This window comes from Centruroides vittatus, unplaced genomic scaffold (genome assembly GCF_030686945.1).
Source record: "Centruroides vittatus isolate TY-2023 unplaced genomic scaffold, ASM3068694v2 contig_1168, whole genome shotgun sequence".
In the NCBI taxonomy this organism is placed as follows: domain Eukaryota; kingdom Metazoa; phylum Arthropoda; class Arachnida; order Scorpiones; family Buthidae; genus Centruroides; species Centruroides vittatus.
The window spans coordinates 4,367,336-4,387,438 of NW_027120749.1; the positions used below are offsets into that span (position 1 = coordinate 4,367,336).

General features: G+C 24.4%; 2 long non-coding RNA genes across 2 annotated transcripts; both read left to right on the forward strand.

Annotated features, from left to right (window-relative positions):
• The first annotated feature begins 4,838 nt into the window (after positions 1 to 4,838).
• LOC136981405 (uncharacterized) lies at positions 4,839 to 16,332 on the forward strand. The gene is made up of 3 exons (XR_010881702.1): positions 4,839 to 5,077; positions 15,703 to 16,049; positions 16,234 to 16,332. It is a non-coding gene; the product is annotated as an uncharacterized lncRNA (long non-coding RNA).
• Positions 16,333 to 17,101: 769 nt separating this feature from the next.
• On the forward strand, positions 17,102 to 18,449 carry LOC136981411 (uncharacterized). The gene is made up of 3 exons (XR_010881703.1): positions 17,102 to 17,208; positions 17,875 to 18,060; positions 18,383 to 18,449. It is a non-coding gene; the product is annotated as an uncharacterized lncRNA (long non-coding RNA).
• The last annotated feature ends 1,654 nt before the right edge of the window (positions 18,450 to 20,103 follow it).

Sequence of the window (20,103 nt, forward strand, 5' to 3'; positions counted from 1 at the left end):
TATTGCAAGTTTATCAACAGCATTCTCGTTTATTACAAGTAAGGTGATAATCTCTTCTATAATCGAACACTATTGATAATAATTAAGCTTTAATGATTAAATTATAATAAATTTTCGAAGATAAATGGAAACAATTATAGAATATTTTAATCTTATTTTCCTATTATATAATTATATAAAATATTATTTAATAATAAAATTATACTATTAAACGAATAAGCTATGCTTTGTATAGGATAGAATAGAAGAAAAACTAAAGTTAAACTTTAAAATTAAAAGAATTTAAACAAAAAATTTAATATTTAAATTATTTTAAAAAATAATGACTTGTTTATACGTATTAAAAACAGATTTTATAAGTTGTTTAGCTTCTTTATAAATAATTAACTTTGTTTTTAAACTTAAATGTTTATAGCACTAATGATAATTGGCCTTTACTTAAGCTTATAAGCCTATTATAATTATTAAAATTTAAGCCTAAATTAGAAATTTTGTTATTTAATAGTTATTATAAAATTTATATACAGGTTAAGATAATTTTAAAATATATCAACAGTCAGCCATGCGATAAATTTCAGTTTTATAAGATATCTTTCGTGGTCTGTTTCAAGTATAATATAAAGCAAGCATGTAAAATCTATTATATTATTACAAAGATAAAATTTTAAGCAATAATTAATTAATACTTATTAAAGAAAATAATCTATTATAGATTTACTGTCCATTAATACATAACTTTATAATAGTTTTAGATTTAATTTACATAGTTATAGCTTGCTCTATTGAGCTTAATAAGCTTTAAAATAGTTACGAAAAAAAGAGGAAATACTTTTTGAGACTGCAATAAAACCTATAAAAGCCTTAATGAAGGAGTTATATATTCAAACATTCAATAACTTACTTATCACAATCATGAATCATGTTTAAATAAATAATCATTTTATAGACATATAAAATAGCTTTATAGTATTTCAACAGAGAAAGAGGAGGATCCAATTGTGTATTAAAATAATATACAGCCTAATTTATATATTTAGATCTACGTTTACACATTAATAACGTTTGCACTTCAGTGACGCCGCTGCATGCAAAAAATTTCGACTTCATTGTTGTCAAATGTATAGAAGTCTTTGTTCGATATAATTTGCTTTGGGAAGAGGCAAGACTGAAATTATAATCTGTGCACATAAAATCGTAGGCCATTCACTTTGCTTACTAACTTTATGTACGTTAAATATTGTATAAGCAAAATGTTTCCATTCTTTTCTTAGGAGTCACAAGCATGTCTCTGTTGTGAAAACAGATGGTTCCTTGACTTATTCTGTGAGAAACTTTTGTCCATTTGAAATTGTCATTGTGTGAGGTCGGCAATACAAAGATAAAATACTGAGAAATTAACTGGAAGATATAAAAAAAATGTATTTCTATTGTCTTGTTTTGGACTTTTCCAACTTGTTATTATGCTTGGGGAATCTTGTTAGGTTAGATATTAATGATCTATTTTGTTTATATTTTAAATAAAATTTTTAAAAAATCAATTAGATATTATTTAAATGATATTTAATTCTATTCTCTTGCTTAATTGTACTTTTTGTTGGACGAAAAACAAATCGAATAGTAGTAAACTTTAGGATTTTGCTTGAGATATGTTCAATTTGTTTAAACTTCTGACATTTTTACAAGGAAAGATTAATTCTAAGCTATAGTTTTTCATTTAAAAAGTTTAGCAAGTTTTAAATATTTTATAACCTATTATGTCTTTAAAAATGGTTTTATCCTTTTATTTTCTGGAAGTGAAGTTGAGAAATACTTTTTCAGTTAGATTGTTATTTTAACAAACTAATAAATATTTAATTTAGTTTCATAAAATAATAATTAATTCAAATTTTAAAAGATTTGTATCATTTTACAGCTTCTTAAGTTAGAGAATTAATATCAAAGAATTTTTGATAGTAATTATGCTATGTACGGGAAAGTACGGTATGTTAACTATCAGAAATATAGCATATTTTCACGATTTATAAATAAAATTCTTTTATATTTTGCATATTCATTTATTGACGTTTTTATTTTGATTTTTTATAATCTACTAACAAAGGAATGATTTTTTTAACGACTATTTACTTTATATTTTTAAAAATCTAGCAGTAAAATTATTTTTCTTCTTCTTATCTTAATATTTTAATACACATTTTAATCTTGTAACAGTTTATAAAATAATCATAAATAAATTTATTAAATCGTTCTGAAAGTTAATTCTCATAATTATTCTTCTGTTAAATTGATTATCTTCATATAAATAAGTTTAAATTTTAAATTAGTTTTTAATATATATTTAATTTATAATTAAAAATAAATAAATTATATTGCCTATTTTATTATTATTATTATTTTATTTTATTTTAATACTTAAATTGTTACATTGTACACCGTTTAAGATAGACGACTCTTATCTATTTTTATAATTGAAAATATTTGACAGATTATAAAATTGATAAAATATAAAGTATGTTTTCACATCACGTATTGATGACAGGAAGCTTTTCTATCACGAAAATGTGTGACGTCACGAAAGGAGAAGAAGAAAAGCGTTAGATTGGTTAGGACCATGCAAGAGGACACATCACGATATCTAGCAATAGATAGCATCTCGACATCTTCTTGATAGATGACTTGGAAATGACGTAATTAAATACAGGTATCACTGTCACGCTCTTTTCTGCTTCTTTAAAAAAAGACAAGAAAAAAAATTTTTGTACATCCTTGGTCACGTGATTGAATTTTCACTTCAAAATGAAACAGTTTTAATAACAGTTAGATTGGGTTTCGCTAAAATAATTGACAGAGTGATTAATCATGTCGACCTTTTTCTTTTTTAATTTAGAAATAAGATTAAAAAAATAATCAGGAAATATCTTAAAATATATATTATGAAAATAAACATTGGCAAAGTGTTTATTTTTATTAAAAAACTATCATTTTTTTAGATGAATTGGATTTTTTAAACGGTTTTTCTGTCAAGTTTGTACAGAAAGAAAACAATTTACATTCGTTTTTTTTATTTTATTTAACAGTATCTTAAACTTCTATATATATTAATTTTTGAAGAAATTTATTTATTAGTAATATTTTATATCACTTATATATAATTATAAATTTGTTAAAGATAACATAACAAAAAAAAAAAAAAAAAGGATTTGAACAGAATTCATTCTTCAATCCTCTTGAGGGATGCTTTTTCTAAAGATGTTAAACTCGATTTCTTTCTACTGAAGAATGAAAGAACTTGTATAAGAAAAGAAGGTGTCGCAGTTTTAAAAACTATACGTCAGCATTTAAAAAGTATGAGAAATGATAAGCACTGAAAGAAACAATTATTGTACCACCTGTATGACGTCATTGTGTCTCCAGGGGTGCAGCACCGACGAGTAACAAACCCATCCCTAGAACGAAGGTGGGAAGTAGGCAATTAAAGTGCCATTATGGAGGTTATCATCGATCTTAATTCTAATTCTCAAACTTGGGAATCCGATACAATCATTTATCAAGTAATGTGTGATGGCTTGATTACCCACTGCTCTTTTAATCATACTAACCAGACATCGTTCTTTCTTTCATTTCATAAATGCCTTACACAATATGAGGCTTTATTTTTTTATTTTATTTTTTTGGGGGTACCATTCTGATTAATACTTTCTTAAAAATTATACTTAAACAGATATTATCTAATTTTTTTTATATATATATATGTACTGTACTTGCATAATGCATCGTTGAATCTTTTGCATTACTAAGTCATTATCTGTAATTTAATCTATGGAAAATTTTAATATTTATATCGATATATATTTTGAGGTTATCCTTTTTGAAATTTAATGTTTGCGCCTTGCAGGAATGATGTAGTTTATGTTCTTTTTAAATTATTATTATTTTTTTTTTTGTAATTTATAGAACGACTCGTTATCTGATTAAAATTTAGCTATAAAACTGTTTAGTAAATTAAATTCATGAAAATCTCAAATTTATTCTATCTATATTTATGATTTATTTTCTTTTGGATAGATGTTCTTGTGTTCTCTTCCTCATCTTTCGTGTTCATCTCAAATAAGGAAAATTGAAACCACTCGATCAAACTTTTTCTCTTTTTTAGATGTTCTGCATACATTTTTACTTTGATTAGAATTATAAATATAAAATGGAATTAATATAATATATATGATTGAACTGTATTTTACAGTTTGATCTAGTCTATACTTAATCTGCAACTCGAAGAGACTATTTTATTAGAAAAATCAATCATTTAATAAGCTATTTTGAACTATAAACAACTTATATAGCATGTATCTACATTTTACAAACATTGTTTACTGTCTAGAAGTTTTCCCCTAAGTGAAGAAATCCCCTCTTTTTAATGATATAAATTATCATTAAAAACAGGAGATTTTTTCATTTATGAAACAAATTTAGTCTTTAATGAATACATAAAGCAAATGAATAGCTAATTTTTATAATAAATAAATAATATTTAAAGTATATAAACAATATACTATATGCTTTTTTCACCAAAAGGAAAAAAAAATTAATTAAACCAAACTTATTTTTTGATGAAATGGCAAATTCTATAACGGATAAATCAGTAGTACACTCTTAATCTGAATATAATTGGAATATAATTAATTTAATTCACTCTTTTTTTAAAAAAGTTTAAAATTTTTAATTAGGTAGGCCTATACAAATTCCTATATAACATATCCCATTATTTAATGTTATAGTTCACATTTATTACATTAACAGAATGCCCTTGTATCATCAAAATTTAATTCATTTCTAACGACAATTAACGAATGGTCAATTGCCTAAGATACGACAATTTTTATTATTTGTTTAGAGTTCGGCAAATGGTATAACATTATTTAAAAAAAAAAGTAAATAATAATGACTGTTATTTTGAGTTTAAAATCTATACATAATAAAGAAAAAAAGTATAAATATTAGTCACAGAACTTGAGTAGAGAGCAGATGTGATTGATAAATCGTTATTTTACTGTCATTAGGAAGATTAAAAAACTATATTAAAGTAAATTTTCTTTTATTTTAAAACTTAATGTTATTGTTTTCAGAGCAGCCATTTAACAATTTAGTTTTATATGCATTAATTTTTTTATAAATAGTTTATATAAATTATAAAATTTTAATATTAAAATAATAATAATAGTTTATACAAATTTTAATTCTCTGCATTTATTGTTGAAAAGTTAATTATTAAAGTTATTATTTATAAGTTTTTCTTTAAAATTACTATAAACTCATATTTATTTTGATTGGCAGATTTTATGTAGACAGAGGGCATTAAAAACTTCTATTGTCAGAAGTTAATACATAATATACAATTTTTAATTGAAAATACCAATTTTTTATTAGTAATTCAATATAATTCTATAGAAATAAAAATTTTTTATTAAAAAAACTGCAAAAATAAAGTTCATAAATACATTAAACTAATTTATAAGTATGCCTTTAATTATAAACTGTATAGGCCTACAAATAATAGGCCTATATTGTTTTAAAAATAAAATATATTTTTCTACTAGAGAAAAAATTGATTCGTATTCTTCTAATATAGTGGATCTACATTATTATATATTTTTATTATTAATAAAATTATGAATAAGTTCAAATCCAATAGAAGATAGTCTCTCTCTTTCTCCTCTCAATTACTGTAGTAACCACATATAGTATATATTGGAAACATTCATTATTATTCATCATAAAAAAGTAATTTTAAATAAATCGAAGATGTTTATTTAATTTCTTAAGAGAGCATTTTTTCCCCTTTTAATCCAATTTGTTGTGACATCAGATGATCTCAAAAAACCTTTTCGAAAATGCGGTAAAATAATTAAAACCAGACTTATCTAGTAATCAAACATATAAATTTTATAATACGTTTATAATGCAAATGTTTTTTAGTCTATAATTATAATTAAAATAGAATTTTATTTAAAATCATTTGATAACTCAATTTATCAACGGCTTAAACTGCAAATACATTCAAATTTTATACAGGATGGAATTCATTTATTCTCCAAACAAACCGCGAATGAAATTCACTCTTATAAGAAAAAAAAATCAATAAGAAATACAATAATTAAATATATTTTATTAATTACAAGATTAATAACAATAAATTACAACGTTGGCACTAACATCACTCTTATTTAAACACTTTAAATTAATATTCAGACTTGTTATAATTACAACTTTAATATTTACAAGTGATTGAAATTGAAAGCAATTAAAGTTTTTTTTAATGTACAGAACACTTAAATACATCCTTTCAAACGTTGGTTATTTTATATCTACATTATTCCATATTGTTCCACTACTGAATCCCAAGGAGAGGTCCCCTTACCTTTGTAAATAGATAAATAAATAATCAAACAAGTATAGGAAAAAGATTTGAATGTGACAAACTCACTTATACATATGTATATCCGATATCTAAAAGTTTACGCTTTATCTATAGCGCTAGTAGCCATATCTACAGGGATACCAGGGATGAATTTAAATTTTGACGTTCCTTAACATCGATTCTAGTTACGCTACTAAGTCTGAATCATTAATAAATAATAATAAATTACTGTTTTCATAAATTTATATAGTTATGTGCAATGCGTCGTAATATTTGACCATAAACATTTTCTCTAAACAGTAACAACCATTTACAACGCATACAAAACATCTACATTGATAGTAAGATTAAAATCTTGATCTACAGAATAAAACAAGTTGTGAAAGCTTGTAAAAAATTCCTAAATTCAGTCGAGATTTTGCAAAATTATAGCTTAACTAAGCTTAAAATTGATTAAAACTATAGTTCCGCACAGTTATTGATTCACAATGAGTGAGCTTGTATCTTAGTGTCGTAGGAAAAAATTTTTGAAATGCGAACGACAATAAAGCTATAAATAGTAATTAACGACTGATAATATAAAAGACTTGAAAATAGGATAAGTGAGATTGAATTCCGGATTCCCTAGATGATAAACAGTAATTTTAAACATTCCATGCTAGCTACGTGTGCATGGTAAAATGGAGATTAACTAAACGATCCACATGCTTCATTTCTCTTGTTAAAACTCATTCCGTTGATATAATTCTAGAATCTCACTTAAAATGAACGATTCCATAGAAGTTTATGATTTAAACAAATCTATTTTTTAAACATAATCTACTTATTAAATATTATAATTTGTTTCGATTCTGAACAAGAAAATTCTAATATATATATTTTTATTTTATTTTTTTTTAAGTTTATATAACGTATATTTTTAAAAAAATTCTTGTTTTATAATTCGAATTTTGATTTTTATTTAATAGAAAAAAAAATTAGTTTTTAGGCAACTTAACAGTGGGTAATTTTAATACCTTAAATGACATACTACAGGCCTAAGGTATTAACAATTTTTAAAGTAAATGCCCTATTTGAAATTTAAACTTTCATTTACATAAATTTTAATGAGTGTTACAGAAAGGAAACAGGAAAAAATATATATAATCTTTCCGAAAAATAAAAAGGCATATTTTTTTATGCAAAAAAATAAATTTATATTCTTGTGACATGTTTAAAGGTATTTTATAAAGCTTTACTCTAATGCTACATGATTAGCTAGCTTTAAAACATATAATTTTCGTACATTTTTTAAAGAAAAAATTTAGTTATAGGTCTACTAAATATTAGCTTATATAATTTTAGAATAACCGCCCTAAAAAGTAGCCTTTATTATATAAAAATCTATAGTTTAGAAATAGTCTTGACGCAATTGCAGTTTAAAAATGTATATAAAAATTATATATTTCGTATCATCTAAATTAGCTTAAAACTCTAATCTAATGAATTCAGACATAATTTAATTGCTTAATAACGAAAAAAGTTAGTTAATTACACTTATAATAATCTGTAGGAAACAATATCTTTTAGCTTTAGACAAAGAATATATAATGTATAAACTACTGTCATTACTAAACCGTAGGCAGATATATTATAAATTCTCATAGTTTAGCACTGATATAAAGTAATTTCAAAGAAAAAAAAATTATTAAATTTATGTTTAAATAAACCCGTATACGGTATTTAAACATCAATGAAGTTGAATGTAAATACAGATATTTACAGCATTATTATAAATTATTTTTAAAACTTGATACATAACGTTAAAGTGGCATGAAAATTTCTAATGTAGACTCGTGTTTCTAGTAAAAGAATATCAAAAAGTATTCAGTTTTATAAATAAAACACCTTATTACAAAAAAAACCCACTCAAAGTCTAGTAACCTTTATCATATAAAATAAATATTAAGTTAATCTTGTAATATATATATTTTTATTGTAATAGATATGTCTAAATTATAAAAATATAAACGTTTTAAGATCTAGAATATAAAGTTTGATAACCTTTTTTTCTGTATTCCTGTCATGAAAACATGAATTTGATTCATCCTCGAAGGGTAGATCCTTGTCTTTATTGCGTATTAAGATGGTGGGAGGTTATATTTTAAGATCTGGAGATACTCAACTTAAGATATATAGTTCATTTTTATAAATTTATGTATATGGTTCTTTTACATGATTTACGGTTTAATTTATAAAAAAGAAGGAATTTTTCTTATATAAAAGAAAGTTATTTTTGATACGATAAGTAACAAATTTATAAAAAAAAACAGAGAGAAAAATGTTGGTATGTTGAATAATTTTTTAGATTAACTTATGATGTTTCGAATGAAAGTATGCTACTGTATAAACGAGTAACATAATAATACCTAATTATTTTCTTATTTTTTTATATAAAACATTCAAAGATGATACTGAAGATTATGCAAATTTAAATGTCTCTTCTCTACTTAGTAAGATGACAAATCGTGTTGAGCACATGAAAGATTTTTGTACGTAGGTGTTATCTTCATTCAACTACAAGCGATTAATTGAAAGGTTAAGAATAAGGAAGAAGAAAAACAAAACAATAAGTGTCTATAATACAAATTATAGATAAGTGCTGTGTAATTGTTATAGGAAACGAGTAAAACAAAATTATCTATTATTTTCGTCATAAAAATATATTTTAAATTGTCAAATATAAGGAAAGAAAGGATATAAAACGCTATTAAGAACAGTTATTTAAACTTTTAATATTAAATTTAAAAAAAACTCAGCAGTTATACGCTTGATAATGCTTTAATTTCTCTCATAATTAGACTTACAAATTAACAAATAATTGAGAAATTAAATGTATTTTAAGGCTTAAATTATTTAAAATAAATGTTAATATCAATGCTTAATAATAAGGAAAAACATGAAATGTTTTTATAAACTGTTATTTAGACTTTAAATATCGAATAAAAGAAAAACTGTTAATTGTTCGTAATGTAATTTTTATAGCTAAAAAAACTAATCTACATCTGAATTATAGGGAAAGTTTATTAAAATTTATTTTAAATAATTCATTATCTATATAATTAAGAAGTAGAATATTTTCTTAAATTATAGAATAAGATATTAACAACAATTCTTTTTTTTTTTTTTTTTTTTTAATTTAACATTCAAAAATGTAAATAACAGCTTATAAAAATATTTTATATTTTTTTCTTTATAGTTAAGCACTATTATTAGGATTTATTTTAAATAAATTAAAGTTTAAAACAGATTTTATTTTTTATCATTAATTAATTCATTTAAGTTAATTATAATAAGAATTTAAGCATAATTAAAAGAAGCAATTAGGACCTATATACATTAAAAAATAAAGTATTCAGTAAGTTCTAGTTAAAATTAAGATGAAGAATGTTGTTAAACTTAATTAAATTTCAAAATTTATTATTTTAAGAATATATATATATCATTTAATTGTCATTTAATATTAATTTTGAAATGGCCTTGTGTGAATTTTGAACTAAATATAGGCTACTGTTACCTAATTTCTTAGTAATTTTAAAGTACTTTATAAACTTAAGAATTGTTTAGTTAAGCACTTCATATTTATTTTTGCATTCTTCTTGGTTATTTATCATTTTAAGAATGGAAAGAAAAATGATTTGAAAAACCTCTCTAAACTCTTTTCTCTGAATTAACTTGATTCTTTTACTATTTTACATAAATAATATCGGTACAAACGGTAAACATGGTCAAAACTATTCGAAGAATTTATCAATTTTAAAGTTTATAAAATTAATTTTTTGATGATTAAATATTTCTATTTTTAAACATTTTATTTACTTGTTTATTTAGTGATTTGTAACGTTAATTTATATATACATTTTATTATTCAGAAATTTATTTATTTTTATCATAACTTGCCATTATATTTGTTAATTAGATCAGTAAATGCTAGTAATTTATATGCACTTTTTTTAATTAAAAAATTCATTTATATATTAAAAATATAAAATAAAATAACTACAGAAGGATTTTAAAAGGGAAACATTAATATTTAAAAAATAATAATAATAATTTTCTATACAAATGAATATTTCCGTTGCACATTTCTCTCCTAGACTAATGTTAGCCTAAAGGTGGATTCTCAGTTAACAACATTAAAAAAAAGAACATTTTTTCATTTTTTTGATTCATTCTGAAGTCGAAATAATTGAACTTTTTAGTAAGTAATTATTGCACATTGTTCGGAAGAAGTAAAAAGCGGTCATATGGCTAATTATAAGTAAGATGGTCAGAAAACCGCACCTCATCTATTACCTTGAGTACTGATTAGGTGGAAACCTAAAATTTCTTACGATTGATAACTGATTGCCGCTGTCCTCGCGATTACTAGATATTCCCTCAGGTTGTACTACAGGCTAAGGAGCTGATACATGCTGAGTAGAATGTATTTTTGGCACCTGACATATTATGGTCGCTATAGGAGAAGTTTCAGCTTGTCATGCTACGTCGTTCGTCATTTCACAGTCACTCTGCCAACACCTTTGTCTTCTGGATGCTTGCCAATTGTAGATAAACTGCCTGCATGGTAATTAAGAGCAGTTTCGGTTTCTAGATCATTGCAGCTGCTTAAATCTCCTTAAAGAATGCTATTTAAAGTGCAGACGGGAGTGAAGATTAGAATAATTTACTTTTATGTATTGTAATTTATAAAATAATTACAAGAATGAAAATGGTAAGCATCTGTATATATGAAAACTTTTTTTATGTTTTAGATGAGAATTTTTGTGGTTATCGTAAGTTATTTATATATGTATTTATATAAAAAAAGAAATTAGTTTTAAAAATGTGTTAGAAAAAAACTCAAGTTATTGTTTCTAAACGTGAATTTTTTATAAAGAATTTCAAATTAAAAATAAATACGGGGGGGAAAAATGCCGAATCTCCAAGGATTTCGTGCAGTATTGCAGTGTTAAATGTTCTAGAACAAAGAGTATAAAAATAAAATGCTAGTTTGTTAAATATGTCTGTAGAGGTTTTCGTTTTAACATTACATAAGCCTATTGAAGTTGGATTTTATTTTGTAATTAATTTTATCAGTTTTTTTTTTTTTTTTTTAAATCGCAAAAATTTGTATGGTTAAGAGATAGATAAGAAAATATTGGAGATTATCTTAACCGATATATTATGAAGAATATGTGTGATGACACAAAAATGAAAGATATACCTATGTTAACACAATAGAGGATAAAATTAATCTTTATTTTCCTTTCCTTTTTATATAAATAATAGCTTCATCCTATTGTTATCCTTTAGTCTTTTTTAAATTAAGTTGTATTTTATAAGAAAAATTCAAGGGAGGAGTGAGGTGTTGAAGTTTTGTAATAGCCTACATTTTCCGTAGGTTCCGTAGAGAGTAACTAAGAAAAATATGGTGCATATCGGGTTAAAGAGTTTAGTAGAGTATAGAGAAAAGAGACATTTTATTATATATAAGTTATAGAGGGAGTACAAAAGTAGGTATAAAGTAGGTCTAAATTGTTACGGAAAAAATATGGAGAAAAAATATAAAAAATAAAACATTTTTATGCTTAAATTAATTAAATAAGGAATACGGATAAAAGAATCCGGATGAAAAAATAATAATAATGAACATCAAACATTTGTTTTTCTCAGACTCATAACTGTATAGATGGAAAATTAATTATTTAATCAAAAAATTTACAAGTGTCAATGAAAACAATCATTAATTTGTTTATAAGAACACAACTATTAAAGTTTATATTTGTCGTTTATATAACTCTAATATCAGTTTAATATGCCAAAAAGGTTATTTTTTTGAAACAATTCAAATATTATTAAATATTTATTAGAAGTTTATAAAAAAATTATGAAAGATTTATCTATTGGTTATATTTAAATAGAAGGACGATATTTGTTTTAGATATTTCTTAATTTAAGTATTTTATCACTCTAAAGAATAATCAATTCAAGCTTTAAACTACTTTAAATGCGTAATTCTTAGAATTAATTACAATTCAAGAAAGGTTACAGTATGGAAGATAATGTAATGCGTGCAATAAAAACTTTATTGTAAACAATAAAGTTTAATTATAATTTAATTATAACAAATTAACAAATTACAAAATAATTTGTAAATAATTTTTGCAATTTTTCTTTTACCAAATTGTTGCAAAGATGCAATAAACTCACATATTGGCCATTTTTACGTAAGTCATTCTATCTTTTCAAAACTTCTCAGCTGTAAAATTAATAATACTATTAATAACACCATTTAAACTCTGCTCCTAATAAAAATATATTTAATTTGTTCTTATTAAATATGTATAAAAATTTATAATTTTTAATAATTTCATTTAAATACAAAAAAATTTTTAAGAAGCGCCAATATAGAAGAAGAGTTTAACATCTTAATTTCGGAAAAGTCGTTTCACGTCCACAATCTAACCACTTATTAAACTTGCCTCTAATAGATCGTCGGCCAACCTCTTTCAAACTAAGATATTGGATTACCTCTGTCCAACAAGTTACTACAGTGTTTCCATTTTGCTATATTTCCTACCTGATTTATGGTATCTGAGGTTAATGCGGCAGCAGTATTTCATGGCCAGCATATGTGACACGAATACTAAAGACTTTCGGCAGCACCCCACTGTGGTTTTCGGCAGAAATATTAGTGTCCCGCAAGCGAACGCGTGACCGGACCAGATAGAGTCGCAGAGGAGGAAGAAGAAAAGAAAAAAAAAAAGAATCCTTTCTTGAAGAACAAGTCCTCGTGGAAGGCTGATTAACTACATTTGGTGTCTGTAGATACCGACAGAGGTATTGTCTGACTCTGTTCACGTGGGGGGTCCACACACACTCCCTCTTTCGCCTCCACCACCTGATATCTCTTTAAGGAGACCTCCGAAAGTGGTTTAACGATCGTAAAACAAAAAAATCACTAAATTCGACTAACGATTATTGTTATAGCACTTGCCAAAAATAATAATCGGAAGGTCTTCCATTATATTTTCGTAAATTGTGACTGCCTTTTTGCATTCAAATTATTTTTGTCTACACTTTAATAGATCTAGAAACGTATTTAATAATAAGAAGAATTAATATAGCATAAATGTTATTAATTTGAAATATAAATATATGCAAATTTTACAATAAATTCGCTTTTAATTGATTAAATTCTAAAAGTTTTTAATTCGCAATTATTTTAACGTGATAGAATATGATGTGGAAGTGTTCTGAATTCGTAGTTATTATATTTATATGGTAAACTTTTCAAATTTCGGAACATAAAATATAATATACAGATGTTTATTTCCTTTTCAATGGTTAAATAGTGATGATTCTATGGAGCACCCTTGCGTGCATGAACCCTAATGGCATCGTGATCGTTCATGGGTAGCGTGAGAGGAGATCAGCTGTCATCAGAAATACTGAGCCCACCGTACAAGTATTAGAGAAATTTATAGGTGATGAGCGAGGAACAATCACGTTTCGTTTTAACATCTCACTTAACCTAGTAATCTCACACACCTCCAGAGTTTGATTCATACCTAGGTCTACATTTATCATTGTTAGCTAGCAGGAGACATGCAAAAATCTTACTGATGTTTCCGGCTAATCAATACCTATCATTGATTATCAAATTTTCTCGAAAAGAAATAGAAAATATTTTTTTATTATAACTTTATAAATTCACTTGTCTGTCTTTATAAATTATTCTTAGAGAATCTTTAAATGTACAGTACTTAACACAAAAAGTGAGAAATCTGTTCACACTTTTGTATTCCTTCTAATGAATACTTAATGTTTTTCTTTGACTGCAGCACCTGGCAAAGGTGGGAGAGAAAGTAAAGATGTGAAGATTTTATGAAAGAAGAGCCACGTTCAGGAAACAATTTGCCAGGTGCGCACATAATTACAACATTATTCAGCAAATATTTTAGTTATGATGAATATAACTCAAGTGCTAAAAAAAGCGTAAAATATATTTAATTAAATTTTCTCTTTTCTATTTTTAAAGAAGTATATAGAGTCTATATATTTGTAACTTCATAAATTGCATATTCTAAGGTAGAATTTCTCATTTTTTAGATAGATAAGTTTATTTTACACTTTCTCAAGTAGATAAAACTTATTAAAAATTTAATATCAATCAAATAGTGAACAGTTTTATGTCAATGTTACAGATGGAAAATATTTCTTTCGAACAATACTTCTTTATTATTTTATAGCTTGGTTTTTCTTGACCCAATTAATTTTTTTTCAAACAACTCTCGCTTACACTAATTGATTGTTGGGTTATAAACATAAAAATTTAACAACAAACGTTATTGTAGAAATGAAGGATATAAAATTTTATGTTATTTGTTTTTTAAATACTTATTAAAACAAAAGATTTAAAAAATACTGTATATATTATAATAACCTCTTAAAAATAATTAACTTTTTTTATTCATTAATAAAGTCAACACTCGGATAAATTAATAAATATTACTCTATGTACAGTATTTAAAACTTAGCGATAGATCAATTACGTAGAACGGATATGTATTTAAAACATCACCTAATTTTTTAGAATTAATTTTTTTTATTCTTTGATCAGTGAATAATAAATATATTCCCTTTTTTTAATAGAAAATTCTAAATTTTAAATCTAAATTTTGAATTGCTATATTCTAAAATGTTTATATCTTAGGAAAACAAACGTGTATTTATGTGAACAAGATTGTTTTCTCAAATCTATATAATTTGAGTTCGAATTTTTGAATGTGTATTAATTGTGAAAGAGAAATGTTCTGTATAATTTCTTTATTTTTTTCAATATGCAAAATGTAAATAGAAATGTAATAGATTTAATTTAACAAAACTTTATGCTTGTTTATAGTCTATTTTATAAATTATAGATTATAGGCCATAGTTGTAAGCATAAATTATGCATTTTGATGCATTTCATTTTATAACAATTAAGCAAAATAGTATCCATTCAAATTTATTTAGTTCATTTCATCAATTTCAACAAAAAAAATTAGATTTATATCAATTTGGTTATATATTTTTAAAGCTTAATAATTCGGAGGAAAAAAATTGTTTTGTTAGAGTTAGTATTACATTTTCTTAATTATTTAACGTTCCTAAACTGTAAGGTATGAGGTTTCTAATGATAAGACTAATCACGTTCTAAAATAATTTTATAACAATATTGAGAGAAGCAGATTCTTGCTTTGAATGTTTGCATATTTAATAATTAGGTATTAAGAGAAAGAAAGACGATAAGGTTGCTCTAACAACAAACTGGATAACCTGCAGAGAAGACACAAAAGGCCTTTTGCCCATTAATTACTTTTTTTGATGGTAACGATGACGTGGAGAATCACGAAGAGATTGATGCATCCTTCAGGTGTGTCACACTTCTGAGTGACGCTCCAACCCTCTTTTAATCCCTCAATCATCGACTGAGATTACATTCTCAGCTAATATTCCACTTAGTTTCAGCATAGACAAGTGTGTCTCTTATATGATTGATGAAGTCACCATAAAAGGACAAAATTGAGCATTAACAACATGAATTCCAATTTGTCATGTAACTAAGGAAATGGTAATAATTAAATTGATTTTACTTGATCCTAGCTTTTTAATAATATGGTATCTGCAGTTGATTTTAAATAATTTATGTGTTAATGATTTATCGTCTTGTATTTTTCATAAATTGAAAAAAATGAATTTGAAAACTAAAATCTTAGAAGAGTTTTTCTAGATTATATATGCCTATTTTTCTTCAGAAATCTGCTTATTGTTTCATTTGATGTTCGAATTGCCTCGAACACCTTTTATTAAGTTTAGCAAGAGAAATAGAATACATACTTTATAATTCTAAAATGATAAACTAAACCATCATTTCATCTACTATAGCATAGACCTATTATTTTAATTTTTATGGTAGATTATAATCTTAAAACAGTAGAATTAAAAAGAAAATAGACTTTGATCAATTCATAAAATAATCATAGACTTATTGTAAATATTGCTAGAATTTAAGTAAACAAAATTTTTATTGTTCTAATCTTATGAAATACCCAAATATTAATCATTTAATACGACAAAGTTTTCTTTAATTTAAGAATATATTTCCGAGTATGTAATATTCACTTAATTTAAATGAATTCTCCTCATTATCCTTATGCAATCTTCAAATGTATAAAATTTATTTTCAATTGCTTTTTAAAAATTTCAAATTTTATCTTAAAAACGTCATTCTCTTACGATAAAATTAAAAAAATAATAATTATTTCTTTCTGAGAAAATACTGATAAATAATAAATATAGCTTGCAAGACATTTATAATTAATGCTAAATATCTTGTATAGAATTTACTCAATTTATTATTAAAGATACTTCATTAAAGTATTTCTCTTAATTTTTAAAAAGTGAAGCAATTGAAGCCAAATTTATACATTTTTTTAAGTATCTAAATATAGTTTCCAATTAGATAATATTTAAAAATTAAGTGCTAAAGCTTAATTGACGCTTAAAAAAGAAACGATGAATAAAGTGTTGTGAGGAGTCTCAATTCTTGGATTATTTACATCTAAAGATTATTTCAGACCTTGACAAAGTGCTTATGCAGTTACTTCAATTGATTGAAGAGATGACAAACGAATTAGAACGTGACAGAAAATATATAACTCAGTAAATATAAAGGAGAGATGTCAACAGAATAAAATTTGACAATAGAGAATGGGATGATGCTAAAATTGGTACGAATTACTTAACAAACAATAGTCAACATTCATGCAAATGCTAAAACTTACATCAGCTTGTATACTTTCGAATGATCTCAAAAGCACCTCCTCTTGAAAATAATTAATCAAATCATTAAGATGTCGTCATAAAGGTGCAAAGCGTGAAAAGGTGTCTCGATATTTATAAAAATTGAAACCATTCCAGACGTATAAGTGATAATACTAACCTAAATATAGACCTAGATGTAGGTTGGAATGTTTCTGTGGGGAAAATCCGAAAGGAATATTTTCGTTATCGTTCCGGTGAAGTAAAAATGGTTTCACATAAAGAAGTATGTGCAATTGGACAATCTATTCCACTTTTATAGAAGATGAACAGAAATAGAGGAACCAAAGCTATCATTATCTGAAGTAACCATCATCTACTTGTGAGGTCTTTAGTGAAGAAACTATCTCTCCTATATTATGGTTACTTGATTGGAGCAATTTGACTACTCTGAGTTCGTGATAAATTGTGGTTGTTGTCAATGACTGCAGAGAAACCTTAAAATAATTTTGCCAATTTTTAAATTTTATTTTAAGAATTACAGTAGCTAGAATTCATTACAAGTATCCATCTCGTATGCTGTATAAAGGTATTATTAGATAAAGGTATTTAACGAATGTTTAAATTTATTCTAGGTTCTTAATACGATTTAAAACTAATTACTTGATCAAGAATGACAGATTATTCTTCTCCGTCTGACAAGAAACACATTTGCAACACGTTGAAAAAAGTCTACAAATTTCTGTTTCCTAATTGTAGATGCTAACTCGATATAACAGCCAAGAAATGATGCCAAATACTTTTTTTTATTGGTTTAAGATGTATTCAGAAGTAGAAATCTTTTAAAATTTATAATTACATAACTTATGTTGACATTAAATAAATTTTTCCCGATAAGAATTTTGTCAGAATGATAGCATATTTAATTTAATTGGTAAGAATGAATGGGATGAAATATGATTGATCATCGGAATGTCTATCGTGTTATCCATGGAGATGATCCAAGTACACGATAATTAATTTAAATTTAAATAAGCTAATCGGTCTACCAATCGTTTATATGTATAAATACATTTTTAATTTTAAATGTAGTTATGAAATTATAAAAATTACATCTACTAACAGATGTATTCTTTGTTACAGATCATATTAAAAAAGAAGAAAGAGTAACAGCTGCACACATCTGTACTGTGATATAACCAACTCGGATTTTATTAATATTTAGTCTTTTTTATTATGTACTTTTTTTTAATAAAATAAACATTTGGTATATGCTATTTTAGTTTTCCAGATGGTTGTTTATTTGTAAAAATTCAAACATAATCGATTACACATTTTTTTAACATGATATACAGGAACTTATTCGATCTTACAATTATAAAAGTTTGTATTTTGAAGATATCATCTGAATTTGCATGAAATTCTATGAAATAGTTAAATTTTGACATTCAACATGGGTAAAATTTAAAGCTGGGAAGTTAATAGGTAAGGATAGGAAGAATAAACTTCCCTATCCCTAGATTTCCTAGATTAATATGACAATATTAATGTCGTTTAACATATGATTATTTTCAATTATATAAATTAATTTATTAAACTCATTTCAGTTTAGTTTATATTAAACATTAAAAAAGTTAATAATACATTAAATTTTCAATATGTTTGTATTGTTACAGTCACATACAACATTTGATCCAACATAATAGTTTTAATTAATAAAATATTAAAGCAAAATTAATGGAGTTAGAAAGTAAAATCACTTTAACTATTTTCTGTGTGATCTAAGATCGAAGTTGTCCCTTAAATTTTGAATCTCCAGTCAACTTTATCTCAACTCTGGTCAACCAATAATAAACATTTCGTTGATTCACGCGACATAAACTATGAAGAAATTGAAAGTTAGCATAAACTGAAGACAGCCTAAACATTTACGTGAATAAATTTCTAACCTTTTAAGAATCGTTTAATATAAAAATAAACTTATATTCAATTTACAAAACTTTAAACAATGTTTTTCTTAATTTTTAAGTAGATTTTTTTTTTATTTTTTAAGCGAATTTATGGTTAATCAACTTTTCTAGCGCATTACAATGTAGCTTAAATGAATCTAGCTAAAATAACGTAAGAATAAAATTATTTCTTGAAAGATTAACTTCATTCTATTAATTTTAACAATATTATTCGTATTTCTCTTAATAACATACAAATCTTTTTGAAAGCAATTTGTTTTCTGAAATTCGAGTTTCGATAAATATTATTCAGTTTTCTATTTACTGTTTGATCTTCATATTATATTTTTTGATCAATGCTATTTAATCACACTTTAAATTATTATTATTATTTAATGTTTCTGTATATATAAAAATGAACACACAAAAACAATAAATTCTGGTAATTTGTGGAAGTTTCCATAAACTACAAGAATTTAATTTTTTTTTTCATAACTTGTAAAAAAATTTCGATTATAGATTTATAAATCTATATTCCTCTTAAATAGCTGGTCATTTGACAAATATTTATTTATAAATAAAATTTATAACCAGAATTAAATGACACATAAGCATATCATGATTACTGGTTTGAAGCTATTGATTATATGATTTATAGTTTCCACAAAACATTTATTCTAACTCTTCCTGGTATAAGGTATACATGTAGACTACTAAAGCTATTATTTAAGCAATAATAAATCGTTGTAAAAAATATCATTTTATTTTATTGACGATTTTCAATTTATTTTAAATATTTTTTTCATTGTAATTAATAATATGCTTGTATTTTATAACTTTAAAAGATTTTAATCCTATTTTACTTTAATTTTGTTTGAAAAATCTCAATTATTTTGTAAGTTAATCGTCTAAATA